The sequence below is a fragment of the Schistocerca cancellata genome, chromosome 3 (assembly GCF_023864275.1).
Source record: "Schistocerca cancellata isolate TAMUIC-IGC-003103 chromosome 3, iqSchCanc2.1, whole genome shotgun sequence".
Classification (NCBI taxonomy): Eukaryota; Metazoa; Arthropoda; class Insecta; order Orthoptera; family Acrididae; genus Schistocerca; species Schistocerca cancellata.
The window spans coordinates 497,170,191-497,186,777 of NC_064628.1; the positions used below are offsets into that span (position 1 = coordinate 497,170,191).

The following is a 16,587-nucleotide window of genomic DNA, read 5'->3' on the forward strand; positions in this document are numbered from 1 at the left end:
CTCTACATTCAAGAGGAAATTAAAGCTTTGTATGTTGCAATCGGCGTAGCTTCCCTCTCGACATATCCGAGTAGCTCTTCTCCTGTGCAGCTGAGAAACAGTATCTGTGCCACTGTAAACTTTACACTATTTTCTCATCCTCTTCTATTTCTGTTTCCTTCCTTCCACTCAAACTGGAAACCCTACCTTACCGTTCCTCTGTCTCTCTCTCTCTCTCCTTCTCTCTCTCTCTCTCTCCCTTCCTCCCTCCCTCCCTCTGACCAGCCAGCTACTCCACACTGCTATCATACATTTCTGTTAGATATCATTACTCACGTACGACAAAAATGTAATTAGGAACTTGGTTAACTCAATGTTAAAAGACTGACATTGCTGAAATATCACATATTCATTACTATTGTGATTATTATTACTGGGCTATCATTTTTATCTTCATGTACTGCTCCTGTTCTATGCCTAATGTAATGTTGACTTACTAAGGATATTTAGTTAGATGTGAGTGCCTGCCGGCCCTGATCTTGCCAGGTGAAACAAATGCATAAATAAATAAATAAATAATAACCAATTAAATAAATTGTGTTTCTGATCTTTATTTGTAATGGAAGGTATAATTTATTGTCGGCCTTTGTGACTGGAATAGTTTGGTGTGTGGCGTGTTACAACGTATGGTACGAATTCACTTAAATTTGGTTCATTCAAGATCTGGTTTGGTGCAAGTCTTTCCTGTTGTCTGTGGAAGCACCACACCCTCAGTTTTCTTTTTCGTTGAACTTGGAAGCTCGGAATAATGCCCACAACTGGATGTTATTAGCACTGATTGAAATAAATAACACATTGTGGGTATATACTTAATGAGTCATAATTCTTCATGCAAAAAGTGGAAATGGTGACCATTTTTTTTTTCATTTTCTGTACCATTAACGATGGATGAATGGATTGAGATTGTTGTGTTGGCCGGATGTGGTACCACCCGTCATGTGACTTACACATTTCGACGTCCAATGTCTCCTATTGCTATGAATCCAGTAGGGTGAACAGAGACAATGGGATGAACGGAAACGAAACTTCCAAAAATGTTCTCTGCTAGTGTGTCGGACGCAAATGACAATATCATTCAAAGTTTTGTTTGTCTAGGTTGACAGTGAATCAATGTAACAGGGAAATTATGAATTAGAAATTTGGCGACAAACGAGTTGCTGCCCACAATAGATGTGGTGTTGGATTTGTTTACTTGGAAGTTTATGTATAAGTATCAATCTAAATTGCGTCGTTTTAATTTTTAATTTCGATTAATTATCCAGAGGTTCAGGTACTTTACTTTGACTTGTGTTTCGATGAGTTCAAAACGTAGGGTTACGTTTTCGAGATTCGTGGGGCTGGTAGAAACAGTAACCGTCAGAGTTTCTTCAGGAGCAGACCAAGAGTTTGACGGAAATGAAGAACCACTTGGTGCTGTTCTCAGTCTAGGAGATTATGCTGTGATGAAAATTAATTATTTATTGCGGACTGTTCATGATGAAGAAAACTCCTTCAGCTGCATGATAAATATTTATTTATGATCTAAGTAGCTGGTGTTCAGGGATACATATTTATTTAATACCTTGGATGGAGCGCTAACCAGTAGATAACCCAACATTCTCTGACCAATTATAATAATGAAAAAAAAATTAACCATCCAAGAGTTCGGTAGTCAAGTTAAAATACGGCAGAACGCAGGAAACATCATTCTGATGACGGAAGCCAACAGCATAGGATCCTCGTGACGACGTGAGGCATGCAGAGATTGCCGAGACTGTTCTGTTTGACAGAACTTATTTCGCCTGAAACATCGCGCAAAACAGGCATTTGAAGATATCGCAAAACGACTACGCCTGCTAATAGATAGAATGCCGGCATCAAATTTGGATCAAAATCGTTTGTATCTTTCTAAAGTTAATGTTACCCACCAATTTGAAATATACGTTTTCCATAAAAACTCGTTTAAAGATGTGGGTTACATTTTCTTTAGTTAAGGTAAGCACACCTCTAGTCAGCGGTTCCTGGACGATACAGCAGTCCTTCCAGATCCAAAAGGAAGTCCTCCTCCATCTTCTTCGTGGTCATGGTAGTGCTGCGGGCCTGTTCGGCAGCCTCTATTACTCGCTGCTATGCTCAATCGATACGCTTTTCGTCCACTATTGTCCAGAAGTAACAGGCTTGTTCGATTTCAAGTACGAGCACTTTCATAATTTCCATAACGCTTGTTAGGCAGAATCTGAAATTCCATGCTGCGACCTTGCCCGCGCTGTCGACTGTTATTTTCCCGCCGTGAACGGTCTTTGAAGACACTTTTTCACAGATCGCCTTGTAACTCGATAACGCAAATTCTGGCGAAATTCGGATGAATACTTCAAAAAAGTGGACATCACGTGATATTTTGCGACCCATGGCTGAAGGGTATCAGACGGATGCCATATTCCTTGACTTCCGGAAAGCGTTTGACTCGGTGCCCATTGCAGACTCCTAACTAAGGTATGAGCATATGGGATTGGTTCCCAAGTATGTGAGTGACTCAAAGACTTCTTAAGTAATAGAACCCAGTACGTTGTCCTCGATGGTGAGTGTTCATTGGAGGTGAGGGTATCATCTGGAGTGCCCCAGGGAAGCGTGGTAGGTCCGCTGTTGTTTTCTATCTACATAAATGATCTTTTGGATAGGGTGGATAGCAAAGTGCGGCTGTTTGCTCATGATGCTGCGGTGTACGGGAAGGTGTCGTCGTTGAGTGACTGTAGGAGGATACGAGATGACTTGGACAGGATTTGTGATTGGTGTAAAGAATGGCAGCTAACTCTAAATATAGATAAATGTAAATTAATGCAGATGAATAGGAAAAAGAATCCCGTAATGTTTGAATACTCCATTAGTAGTGTAGCGATTGACACAGTCACGTCGATTAAATATTTGGGCGTAACATTGCAGAGCGATATGAAGTGGGACAAACATATAATGGCAGTTGTGGGGAAGGCGGGTAGTCGTCTTGGGTTCATTGGTACAATTTTGGGAAGATGTGGTTCATCTGTAAAGGAGACCGCTTATAAAACACTAATACGACCTATTCTTGAGTACTGCTCGAGCGTTTGGGATCCCTATCAGGTCGGATTGAGGGAGGACATAGAAGCAATTCAGAGGCGGGCTGCTAGATTTGTTACTGGTAACTTTGATCATCACGCGAGTGTTACGGAAATGCTTCAGGAACTCGGGTAGGAGTCTCTGGAGGAAAGGAGGCGTTCTTTTCGTGAATCGCTACTGGGGAAATTTAGAGAACCAACATTTGAGGCTTACTGCAGTACAATTTTACTGCTGCCAACTTATATTTCGCTGAAAGACCACAAAGATAAGATAAGAGAGATTACGGCTCGTACAGAGGCATATAGGCAGTCATTTTTCCCTCGTTCTGTTTGGGAGTGGAACAGGGAGAGAAGATGCTAGTTGTAGTACGAGGTACCCTCCGCCACGCACCGTATGGTGGATTGCGGAGTATGTATGTAAATGTAGAACGTTTTAGGCAAGGAAAAAAACCGATTTGTTGAAATTTTCAAAGAGACTTCCCCAATACTTTTTACGTGATGAACATCTCCACAAAGTTTGATACACATCGGACTGGTGGTTCATACTGAAACACTTCCATAGTGAATGTGAAAGAAGCGGTATGACAACAACAACAACAACAACACGGCAACCAAAATCAAAACATAAACAATGTTATCACAAAAACAACAGCAGTCCATCACTGTGAGTAGAGCAATACTCGTCTTTAGGTAACAAAGGCTTCATTGGGGATTGACGGAAAGCATCCTTCACTTCACCGAACTAGCTGAGTAAGCGGGAGATGTTGTCCAGCCAGCGCCGTGTTGTCCGTCCTTCGTGGACGCTTCCGGCGCAGTAGGCGGGTGTCAAGGTCAGTTAGGAGCCGGCCAGCATGTGTGGAGGTGTCTGCGCCTGGCCGGGCCGGAAGCAGCAACAGATGCCGCGCGACAGCTGGGAGGCGCGCGGCAAGGCGCAAGGGTTGCTGCTGGTTGTTGCCCGCAGGTGCCGCTGCGGCTGCGCTCCCCCCCCCCCCCCCCCCATCCCCTCCAGCACGTGCACTGAGCAGGGCTCCTGCTGCCCCTTCAGGTGGTCGACCCTTCCTTCCTCCGTGCTTCTTTCTTCGAGGTGTCGACCCGGGCGCAGCTGCTCGGATGATCCCGTTTTTATGCTCGTCGGCCACTGTAGTCGGGGCGCCCTGCGGTGGCACCCGCTGTGCTTTACGTCGCAGCTTAGGAAACGGACTCTTTTATCGACTTCTGCACTCACCAACTAGAAGAGAATTTTCCTTACATTGTGTCAGGTCGTCGCCCATCAAATGACGGATTTCGAGTTGACGCCATCTGGGTATTCGCAGACAGCCAAGTTGTGTCTCTAATCAGTACATCGCGCCAGGTGGCGCAGTGGTTAAAGCTAGGTTTCCAGAAGCAACTAAAGTGACGGCAGTCGGCCGCCACTCGAGTGGCGTTAGCGTAAATGTATATGGAAACATGCAGATTCCTGTTGCGTCACACGACAGCGATGCCACTAAAAATAAAAGTCGCTTTAACTCAATGACGCCCTTTCTTTCCATCACTACCTATTAACCTTATTTGATTGCCCCCTCGTGACTAAATTTCCGCACAGCGACGTACTCTGTTTTCCTTTTCTTTTCTTTTATTTAGTTTAAGGCAGAGCCAATTTTCCCAGATACAGTTATTGTACGCAATTGTACACACAGGATATTGGTCTGATTTCATAACAAAATATGAAACAAATTAAACACAAATTCCATTAATCAAAACAATAGTTAAACAAGATTAGGAATCAGCAAAATACTTTATTCTAACTGTACCATTACAATAAAAGCACGAAATTTTTGTCGTAACGTTCAGTTATATATGTACATACGTACATAATGAAACATGAAAAAGCACTCCGTCTTCAGGCCACAAGTGGCCAATCGGGACCATCCGACCGCCGTATCATCCTCAGTGGAGGATGCGGATAGGAGGGGCGTGTAGTCAGCACACCGCTCTCCCGGTCATTACGATGGTTTACTTTGACCGGAGCCGGTACTATTCGGTCGAGTAGCTCCTCAATTGGCATCACGAGGATGAGTGCACCCCGAGAAATGGCAACAGCGCATGGCGGCTTTATGGTCACCCATCCAAGTGCCGACCACGCCCGACAGCGCTTAACTTCGGTGATCTCACGGGAACCGGTGTATCCACTGTGGCAAGGCCGTTACCGTAATTAAACATGAAAGAGATACTGAAAATTTAAAGTTCCCTTTACGAATATAAATGAAATGACAAATACATTTGGCAACAGACGTGTTAATGGAACTAAGAGCTGCCTTAAGAGAAAAACAATCCTCCATTTTTTGGACATTGTACAGTGTAATTGGTGCAAACTGCCAAATTTATGAACTGAAGTTATTATAAACAAACTGTCTGTAGTGCAACGTTTTAATTATTTATTTCTCAAACTTTTCCATGTTACATATGAGAGTATCTTATCGTATATTAGAGGTGGTTTCATGACAAAGTTGGACTTGTTTGGTGCTGAAGGCAATTCAGACAGAAACACTTATGAAAGGTGCTAAGTGCCATCGAATTATTCTAGGTGCTTTGATCTTAGTCGCTCTCCACAGATCTGTATATAATATTCTTTATGCTCATTCTTTTCCAGGTAAGGTATCATAGCCTTTTAATCTTTCTTCTTTTCATCTGTAATTGAACGGATTGAGGAAATAGATTCAAAGGTAGCATATTGAACGTTTCATGAATGTTTTCCTTTTTGAGCACGTTCACCTTACGGATCCCTTCCATGTCCGTGTACCATTCTCTTATTGCTACACGTGCTACATCTATTGAATCATATGTGATGCTAACAGACTTTGAAATGTTCAGCTTTTTTGTAGAGAGTGTCTCGCCTGCTACACGTTGAACATTAAAAAATCGGAAGTATTCATGGACATTACTTTGAAAGGTCTAACAGCCTTTGCTTCCTCGACCATTTTGCATAGGTCGCTGGGTACAATTGCCTTAGTCACCGACACCCTTCTTTCTATCAAGGCAAACTCAGAGTCGCAAGGGAGGAAGCTGTGCCCACTAACAAGAAACCGTTGTTCGTGTAAACAACCACCAGAAAAAGAAAAAGAAATACCATCATTCAATTCTTATTTTGTGCAACACAGTTGTCGCTCCAGACAATAAGGTTCTTCTTCGTTGTTATCCAGGTGTTTAACACTTTCAGAACGTATGACGCGATTTCATTTTCACCCCTACCAGCGATACTCTCATCCCACATGCACATGTAAGACTGAAAGGTGTCACCTGCAGATACTTCCATGTTGTAACAAGATAACTGGCGGCGGTAAAACACCTTGGAATGCGTCAGTGTGGGCACAAACGTAACCTGCTGCGTATCAATCGAAGTGTAGCAAAATGAAACAAACACAACTGAATGGCACATTGCAGAATTCTTGTGAAATCAGTGGGCAAATTAGCACTTTAGCCACCTAGTGGTGGCAAATGTACCCACTTGCAATTCTCGGTGGAGATAGCACTTTTCATATGTAACCTCCTCTGTATCCTCCTACCTTTCAAACCACTTAACACATATTCATGAATTTGGCACTTAGCACCTTTCTACAGTTAAGTATCCAATTGTTCTTGGATGATGGTATTTATCACATTCTATAAATACACACTATGTGATCACAAGTATCCGGACACCTTACTGAAAATGACTTACAAGATCGTGGCGCCCTCCATCGGTAATGCTGGAGTTCAGTATGGTGTTGGCCCACCCTTATCTCTGATAACAGCTTCCACTCTCGCAGGCATACGTTCAATTAGGTGCTGGAAGGTTTTTTGGGGAATGGCAGCCCATTCTTCACGGAGTACTGCACTGAGAAGAGGTATCGATGTCGGTCGGTGAGGCCTGGCACGAAGTTGGCGTTCCAAAACATTCCAAAGGTGCTCTATAGGATTCAGGTCAGGACCCTGAGCAGGCCTGTCCGTTAGAGGGATGATATTGTCGTGTAACCACTCCGCCACAGACTGTGTATTATGAACAGGTGCTCGATCGTGTTGAAAAAGATGCAATCGCCATCCCCGAATTGCTCTTCGACAGTGGGAAGCAAGAGGGTGCTTAAAACATCAATGTAGGGCTGTGCTGTGATAGTGCCACGCAAAACAACAAGGTGTGCAAGCCCCCACCATGAAAAACACGACCACAACATAATACCACCGCCTCCGAATTTTACTGTTGGCACTACACACACTGGCAGATGACGTTCACCGGTCATTCGCCTTTCCCACACCCTGCCATCGGATCGTCACATCGTGTACCGTGATTCGTCACTCCACACAACGTTTTTCCACTGTGCAATCGTCCAATGGTTTCGTTCCTTACACCAAGTGAGGAGTCGTTTGACATTTACCGGCGTGGTGTGTGGCTTACGAGCAGCCGTTCGACCATGAAATCCAAGTTTTCTCACCTCCCGCCTAACTGTCATAGTAATTGCAGTGGATTCTGATGCAGTTTGAAACTCCTGTGTGATGGTCTATACAGGGTGTTACAAAAAGGTACGGCCGAACTTTCAGGAAACATTCCTCACACACAAATAAAGAAAAGATGTTATGTGGACATGTGTCCGGAAAACGCTTAATTTCCATGTTAGAGCTCATTTTAGTTTCGTCAGTATGTACTGTACTTCCTCGATTCACCGACAGTTGGCCCAATTGAAGGAAGGTAATGTTGACTTCGGTGTTTGTGTTGATATGCGACTCATTGCTCTACAGTACTAGCATCAAGCACATCAGTACGTAGCATCAACAGGTTAGTGTTCATCACGAACGTGGTTTTGCAGTCAGTGCAATGTTTACAAGTGCGGAGTTGGCAGATGCCCATTTGATGTACGGATTAGCACGGGGCAATAGCCGTGGCGCGGTACGTTTGTATCGAGACAGATTTCCAGAACGAAGGTGACCCGACAGGAAGACGTTCGAAACAATTGGTCGGCGTCATAGGGAGCACGGAACATTCCAGCCTATGACTCGCGACTGGGGAAGACCTAGAACGACGAGGACACCTGCAATGGACGAGGCAATTCTTCGTGCAGTTGACGATAACCCTAATGTCAGCGTCAGAGAAGTTGCTGCTGTACAAGGTAACGTTGACTCACTGTATGGAGAGTGCTACGGGAGAACCAGTTGTTTCCGTACCATGTACAGCGTGTGCAGGCACTATCAGCAGCAGATTGGCCTCCACTTCTGCGAATGGTTCATCCAACAATGTGTCAATCCTCATTTCAGTGCAAATGTTCTCTTTACGGATGAGGCTTCATTCCAACGTGATCAAATTGTAAATTTTCACAATCAACATGTGTGGGCTGACGAGTATCCGCACGCAATTGTGCAATCACGTCATAAACACAGATTTTCTGTGAACGTTTGGGCAGGCATTGTTATTGATATCTTGCTTGGGCCCCATGTTCTTCCACCTACGCTCAATGGAGCACGTTATCATGATTTCATACGGGATACTCTACCTGTGCTACTAGAACATGTGCCTTTACAAGTACGACACAACATGTGGTTCATGCACGATGGAGCTCCTGCACATTTCAGTCGAAGTGTTTGTACGCTTCTCAACAACAGATTCGGTGACCGATGGACTGGTAGAGGCGGACCAATTCCATGGCCTCCACGCTCTCCTGACCTCAACCCTCTTGACTTTCATTTATGGGGTCATTTGAAAGCTCTAAACTACGCAATCCCGGTACCAAATGTAGAGACTCTTCGTATTGTGGACGGCTGTGATACAATACGCCATTCTCCAGGGCTGCATCAGTGCATCAGGGATTCCATGCGACGGAGGGTGGATGCATGTATCCTCTCTAACGGAGGACATTTTGAACATTTCCTGTAACAAAGTGTTTGAAGTCACGCTGGTACGTTCTGTTGCTGTGTGTTTCCATTCCATGATTAATGTGATTTGAAGAGAAGTAATAAAATGAGCTCTAACATGGAAAGTAAGCGTTTCCGGACACATGTCCACAGAACATATTTTCTTTCTTTGTGTGTGAGGAATGTTTCCTGAAAGTTTGGTGGTACCTTTTTGTAACACCCTGTATAGATGTCTGCCTGTTACACATTACGACCCTCTTCAACTCTCAGCGGTCTCTGTCAGTCAACAGGCGAGGTCACCCTTCACGTTTCCACTTCACTATCACATCGGGAACAGTAGACCTACGGATGTTTAGGAGTGTGATAATCTTACGTACAGACATATGACACAAGTGACACCCAAACACCTGACCACGTTCGAATCCGTGAGTTCCGGGGAGCGCCTCATTCTGCTCTCTCACAATGTCTAATGACTACTGAGGTCGCTGATATGGAGTACCTGGCAGTAGGTGGCAGCACAATGCACGTAACATGAAAAATGTATGTTTTTTGGGGGTGTCCGGATACTTTTGACCATATACTGTATGTTATCGAGGACATTCACCGTGGACTCCATTGGAACTGCGGTAGTATTCAACGGCACCGTGACAGCTGTGGACTAAGCGAGCATTATTAAGGACCAACTGTAACCCCTACATCTACTTTTACATGGATACTCTGCAAATCACATTTAAGTGCCTGGAAGAGGGTTCATCGAACCAGCTTCACAGTTCTCTATTATTACTATCTCGTATAGCACGCGGGAAGAACGAACACCTGTATCTTTCCGTACGAGCTCTTATTTCCCTTATTTTATCGTGGTGAGCGTTTCTCCCTTTGTAGGTCGATATCAACAGAATATTTTCGCATTCGGAGGAGAAAGTTGGTGATTGGAATTTCGTGAGAAGATTCCATCGCAACGAAATACGCCTTTCTTTTAATCATGTCCAGCCCAAATCCTGTATCATTTTAGTGACACTCTCTCCCATACTTCACGATAATACAAAACGTTCTGCCCTTCTTTGAAATGGCTGGTTCAAATGGCTCTGAGCACTATGGGACTTAACTGCTGTGGTCATCAGTCCCCTAGAACTTAGAACTACTTAAACCTAACTAACCTAAGGACAGCACACACATCCATGCCCGAGGCAGGATTCGAACCTGAGACCGTAGCGGTCACGCGGTTCCAGACTGTAGCGCCTAGAACCGCACGGCCATTTCGGCCGGCAACTGCCAATTTTCGCACTATTCAGATATCTTTTCTAAATCGTTTTGCAATTTGTTTTGTTCTTCTGATGACTTTATTAGCCGCTAAACGACAGCGTCATCTGCAAACAACCTAAGACGACTGCTCAGATTGTCTTCTAAATCGTTTATGTAGATAAGGAACAGCAAAGAGCTTATAACATTACCTTGCGGAATCCCAGAAATCACTTATGTTTTACTCGATGACTTTTCGTCGAGTACTACGAACTGTAACCTCTCTGACAGGGAATCACAAATCCAGTCACATAACTGAGACGATATTCCATAAGCACGCAATTTCACTACAAGCCGCTTGTGTGGTACAGTGTCAAAAGCCTTCCGGAAACCCAGAAATACGGAATCGATCTGAAATCCGTTGTCAATAGGATGATATCTTCCTCAAGAGCGATGGCAGTTTTCAGAAGGATAACTGTCCATGTCACAAGGCCAGAATCGTGCTGCAATTGTTTGAGGAGCATGATAGTGAACTCACGTTGATGTCTTGGCCACCAAATTCGGCTTATCTGAATCCGATGAAATCTAACTGGGACGGTATCGTGCGCCAGCACCGAGCCTACAAACCAACCGCCCGTAAATTACGGGAACTGTGTGAGCCGTTGCTTAGGTGTCTGGTGACACACACCTCTGGAAACTTAGCAAGTACTTTTCGAATCCATGGAACGCTGAATCACTGTTAAATTGCATTCCAAAAGTGGACAATCACGTTTTTAAGTAGGTCGTCATAATGTCCTGTCTCATCATTGTATATACTGTAGAGATCACAGGTAATCTCTAGATATGCAGTTTAGTATGTACTCGAAATTTCCTACTGTTATTCAAAGTTATTATCTTCGTTTACCAGTGGTACTTCCTTTACAAGTGTGCTTCACGCTCCATGTTACATCTGCGCAAAATGCTCCGTAAGTTCTTCTCGTTGTACCCATATACAAAATTTTTCATTTTCTTTCTTGTTTTTTGCAGAAAAGCCGAACTTCTGAGGTAGTTATGACAGCAACTCCCTGAATGGCTGCATAATACAGGGTATCACAAAAAAATTACTGACAAGTTTTAGGAACAGGTTCCTTACACCAGAGCAGGAAAAAGAAATCCTATAAACATCGGCTTTAAAATGCGTACCTTGTTCAGAATAGACGTGTTTGACACTAGCGAATATGTGCAAGTGCTCACAGCTCTTAAAATATGCATTGTAGAACTCATGTTCAACAGACATATTTTCTTGGTTTGGTCCATCCTACCTCCCACCAAAATATGGAAAGCAAACTCCTTGCAGTACAAGAGATCTGTATTGTGATAGTGAATATGAGAAAGAACTGATAGCTATTAATGTATGCATTTTAGAGCCCATGTTTACTAGATGTTTTTGGTTTTGGTGTAAGGAACATTTTCTTTTTTTTCGTAATAAACTGTGAGGCCTATTGACTTATTTGTTTGCAGCTATGGCAAAAATGCAGGTATTTTTTTGCGGCCGCAAACAGTAAGGTAACATTAACAATCCAAATATTTTTATTGCTTATGTGGCCGTAGCACTACTCTTACCATACTTTGGTCCATCATCTGGTACCATATATGCTTGTGTCTGAGACGAAAAACATTTGTGTGTTATAATATAAAATGGAGTAAAATAAAATGAAGTCTGTCCGAATTTAACCTGTTGTTCAGTATTATTGTTGTTGCTATTGTCTTTTCTTTATTCAATAGCATCTGAGAGGATTCAACGGATGCTGTAAAATCAGCTTAACGATGCTGAAGTCATATTTTCAGCCATGTTTGTGTTAGAAAAAGTGCAGCTCACCAGGGACCATGAGGAAGAAGTGCCTGGCCTTACATGGACGCACTGTTTATCTTGTTGCAGTATATGTTAGCACAATACAAATATTTATGCATCCTCACCACTACTTTTGAAGGCATATATAGTAGCTACTGAAGTTTTGTGCTCAGTTTCTGTGTTTTCAGAAACCAGTACTGAAGTATGGATGGGATCTCTTTTTGGAAGTACATAAATTTTTGTTTCTGTAACACCCAAACATGTTTTATCACTGTTATGGCATCCTCAGTGTTTTTTTTTCTTTTTTACATTCTGTGTGTCCTGTGCCAACCGAAGTCAGCGATAGGTCTAAATTAGTACACTATCTCATCAGTGTAGTATCTGGCTAGTCCTAAGCTGCGACAGGTTTTTTTTGTGTGTCAGATGCGTCTTTGTTGTTTGTTTGAAGCTGGACTGACGTTTTTTCCTGCTCATTTGTGAATACTGTGTCTACAAAAATAAAAATTAAAAAAAACCAGTGAGGTTGTTGCCAAAGCTGAGGTAGAAAATGTTTGGTTGTTCAAGCAAAACAATAATTTATGTAATTGCAAAAAGGCGGAGCCATCCTTGTTTCATTATTGTATAGTACCTCTTACATTTAGTAAATAATTATTATTTTTATATTTTCACACTTTTAGGAAGAATTTGTGTGTGTGTGTGTGTGTTTTGGTACAAAAATACTCTTTTGGTTGTCAAAGATGTGATGACGTTTGATAGTGTGCGTAGTTGTTTCTTCCATGTTCTCTTAAAAACTAACATTTATGAGTAATAGACAACCTTATATGCGGAACTAAATTTGACAATATTCCAAGAAAATATTATACGGAATGCTTTAAAAGTAGCGTGAATTACTGTTTGCACCATAAGTTCCTTAAAATTACAGAAACGATTAGCGCTACAGACTTCTAGTTTTTCATTTATTACTTCCTCTTTCTGAGTATCATTTTGTATGTACACTTCTAGTATCTCCATCAGGTGTAGCTTTGTCCCTCTTTGAATAACGTGGAGTGGCTGGAGATCATTCACCGAAACTGGGTGGCTTATGTTTTGGATGTCTGTTAATGTCTTTTCTTATGGATTGTTGTAGATACATTCAATTTCTTCAAATGTGAGTCAATGTATGATAGCAGAAGAGGTCTCTTGTTGATGAAAACTTTCTTCGTTTCCATCAGCCTGCCTTCGACCACTCGTAACACGCAGGAAGGCACGTCCAACAACGAAAAAGTAACTCGTAGTTTATCGAAAGATTTGCTGGCATTGTCAGTTTTCCCCTTGACGCCGCAACGATTATTATCAGTACAGATAATAAATGTACAGTGGTGTTTTCCTTTGTGTTCCTGTCCTTTTCCAAGAGGAAAAAAAACTAGACAGCACAGAAATTAGCCCTAAAACGCGCCGACAGGAAGTCGCTGTGCGGTATCTGTCTGCTGACGGCGGAAACGAGGGCTTGTTTAATAACAGAGATAACCCGACCAGGATAAGACAGCCACACGCAGTTCTGCAGCGACCCACGGGTTTTCGGCAACTCGGTGAACCCGGTGGCTTTGTGGCCGGAATTTATGACACTAAAGCTGTAATAGGTGTGATTACAGATTTCTATACTAGAAGACAGTTCACAGGGAATTGTGTTCAGGAAACCATTTGACGCAGTGCAACAACAATGCTTATTGCAGAAAGCACGATCATGGAGGAAATCTAGTGAAATTAGTGTCTGAACTGTGAACTTCTTGGTAGGGAGGATGCAGCATGTTAGCTAGTCACTGACAGATGTATTACCAGCTTTAGGTCTGCCCTAGGTAAATGTGTCAGGATCTTTGCTGTTCATGCTGTATATTAATGTTCTGGGCGACAAGTCAACACTAACGCTAGGCTTGTTGCAGATGATGCAGTTATCTTACAGGGGCAGTCAAATGAAGACGAGACACATGGAAAAATGTAAGTTAACTGTTTATTATATCAAAAGCAATTGCCAGTATTATTAAAACACTACTGGCCATTAAAATTGCTACGCCACAAAGATGACGTGCTACATACGCGAAATTTAACCGACAGGAAGAAGATGCTGTGATATGCAAATGGTTAGCTTTTCAGAGCATTCACACAAGGTTGGCGACACTTACAACGTGCTCACATCAGGAACGTTCCGACAGATTTCTCATACACAAACAGCAGTTGACCGGCGTTGCCTGGTGAAACGTTGTTGTGATGCCTCATGTAAGGAGGAGAAATGCATACCATCTCTTTTCCGACTTTGATAAAGGTAGGATTGTAGCCTATCGCGATTGCGATTTATCGTATCGCGACATTGCTGTTCGCCTTGGTCGAGATCCAATGACTGTTAGCAGAATATGGAATCGGTGGGTCCATGAGGGTAATACGGAACGCCGTGCTGGAACCCAACGGCCTCGTATCACTAGCAGTCGAGATGACAGGCATCTTATCTACATGGCTGTAACGGATCGTGCAACGACGTCTCGATCCCTGAGTCAACAGATGGTGACGTTCGCAAGACAACAACCATCTGCACGAACAGTTCGACGACATTTGCAGCAGCATGGACTATCAGCTTGGAGACCATGGCTGCGGTTACCCTTGACGCTGCATCACAGACAGGAGCGGCTGCGATAGTGTACTCAACGACGAACCTGGGTGCACGAATGGTAAAACGTCATTTTTTCGGATGAATTCAAGTTCTGTTTACAGCATCATGATGGTCGCATCCGTGTTTGGCCACATTACGGTGAACGCATTGGAAGCGTGTATTCGTCATCGCCATACTAGCGTATTACCCGGCGTGATGGTATAGGGTGCCATTGGTTACACGTCTCGGTCACATCTTCACATTGACGGCACTTTGAACAGTGGACGTACATTTCAGATGTGTTACGACCCGTGGCTCTACCCTTCATTCGATCCTTGCGAAACCCTACATTTCAGCAGGATAATGCACGACCGCATGTTGCAGGTCCTGTACAGGCAGGCCTTTATGGATACACAAAATGTTCCACTGCTGCCTTGGCCAGCACATTCTCCAGATCTCTCACGAATTGAAAACGTCTGGTCAATGGTGGCCGAGCAACTGGCTCGTCACAATACGCCAGTCATTACTCTTGATGAACGGTGGTATCGTGTTGAAGCTGCATGCGCAGATGTACCTGTACACTCCATCCAAGCTCTGTTTGACTCAATGCCCAGGCGTATCAAGGCCGTTATTACGGCCAGAGGTGGTTGTTCTGCGTACTGATTTCTCAGGATCTATGCACCCAAACTGCGTGGAAATGTAATCACATGTTAGTTCTAGTATAATATATTTGTCCAATGAATGCCCGTTTATCATCTGCATTTCTTCTTGGTGTAGCAATTTTAATGGCCAGTAGTGTTACATTTATTCCACATGTTATGAAGGCTGTTTCGACTATTATGCAAAAGTTTCGCTGGGCCGTCATTACTCACATTATATACAGTTCCCATTTCTCCCCATTCGATTTCCATATTTGTGGCTCCCTAAAGGACGACATTCATTATGATCGATTTGTTTGGCTCGAAGAGGTCCACGCCTGAGTACAATCACGGTTTTGTAGACAACCGCAAACATTTTTCCATGAAGCCATTGAACGTCTTGTCTCAGAATGGGATAAATATATTAACAGTGATGCCGATTCAAATAATAAGTATTTTACTAATTTTTTTCCAACTGCCTTGTTTTCATTTGACAGCTCCTTATACAGGATGGTCAGAAACAGCCTGAACAGCTTGTAACGGTGTTGCAAGGTAGGTTGTGCTGAGATTTAATAGTTACGAAAAAAAATTCGATACGTCGCACCGGTTCAGAGCACGGAAGTTAGCCAATGAGGCCGTTGGGCGGAAAAACATCAAGCGGTCAGCCAGATGCAATTAGTGTCCAGTGTTCTCGTAGCGTAGATGATAGCGCACGAGGCAGCTCAGTCTTTGGCTCGGATCTGATCCTTACTATCGTCTCATGTCCTATTTTTATCACTCCCTTGTTTGGTTTTAGGAAACCAAACGAAGACTACATTTGGCGGCTACCATTTTAATTTGTACGCCCAACGGCCTGATTGGTGAAGTTCAATGCTAATTAACTAGGAAATGTCGCAACATACCGATTTTTTTCTTAACAATTATTTCTCAGTGCAAGCTACCCTGCAACACCTTTACAAGCTTTTTAGACTCTTTCTGACCGTACTACACTCCTGGAAATTGAAATAAGAACACCGTGAATTCATTGTCCCAGGAAGGGGAAACTTTATTGACACATTCCTGGGGTCAGATACATCACATGATCACACTGACAGAACCACAGGCACATAGACACAGGCAACAGAGCATGCACAATGTCGGCACTAGTACAGTGTATATCCACCTTTCGCAGCAATGCAGGCTGCTATTCTCCCATGGAGACGATCGTAGAGATGCTGGATGTAGTCCTGTGGAACGGCTTGCCATGCCATTTCCACCTGGCGCCTCAGTTAGACCAGCGTTCGTGCTGGACGTGCA

General features: G+C 43.3%; 1 pseudogene; it reads right to left on the minus strand.

The window, feature by feature from the left end:
• Nucleotides 1–5,177: 5,177 nt before the first annotated feature.
• On the minus strand, nucleotides 5,178–5,294 carry LOC126177771 (5S ribosomal RNA; annotated as a pseudogene).
• Between the last annotated feature and the right edge of the window lie 11,293 nt (nucleotides 5,295–16,587).